We start from the raw sequence: 577 nt of genomic DNA, 5'->3' as shown, positions 1-577 counted from the left end.
CTCTTGTCCAAAACAATTGTTCTTTCAGAGGAAGTGCCCAAGAAGACCCTGATCAGCATCTCACTACATTCCTAAGGATTTGTGATACAGTTAAATCTAATGGTGTTCATCCTGACACCTATAAGTTGCTATTGTTTCCATTCTCTTTGAGGGACAAAGCAACCAAATGGCTAGAATCATTTCCCAAAGAAAGCTTGACAACTTGGGAGGATATGGTGAATAGATTCTTAGCAAGGTTCTACCCTCCTCAGAGAGTGAATAGACTGAGAACTGAGGTGCAGACATTCGGACAGTAGGATGGTGAAACCTTGTATGAAGCCTGGGAGAGATTCAAAGATCTGACAAGGAAATCTCCACTTGAGATGTTTAATGAGTGGGTGCAATTGTATATCTTTTATGAAGGGCTTTCCTATGAATCAAAAAGGGTTGTAGACCACTCATCTGGAGGCTCCCTTAACAAGAAGAAGACCATTGAAGAAGCCATTGATGTCATAAAAATAGTGGCTGACAATGAGGATTTTTATGTCTCAGACAAAAGCAACAACAGGGGAGTCAAGGAATTAAACCATATGGATGC

At 40.7% G+C, this 577-nt stretch overlaps 1 non-coding gene across 1 annotated transcript; it reads right to left on the bottom strand.

Annotated features, from left to right (window-relative positions):
* Nucleotides 1–260: 260 nt before the first annotated feature.
* On the bottom strand, nt 261–368 carry LOC148571062 (small nucleolar RNA R71). The gene has a single exon (XR_015907846.1). It is a non-coding gene; the product is annotated as a small nucleolar RNA R71 (small nucleolar RNA).
* Nucleotides 369–577: the final 209 nt, after the last annotated feature.

This window comes from Arachis ipaensis, chromosome B3 (assembly GCF_059453495.1).
Source record: "Arachis ipaensis isolate K30076 ecotype BB chromosome B3, ASM5945349v1, whole genome shotgun sequence".
Lineage (NCBI taxonomy): Eukaryota > Viridiplantae > Streptophyta > Magnoliopsida > Fabales > Fabaceae > Arachis > Arachis ipaensis.
The sequence above is the reverse complement of the archived record's forward strand: the minus strand, read 5'-3'. Positions and strand labels throughout refer to the sequence as shown.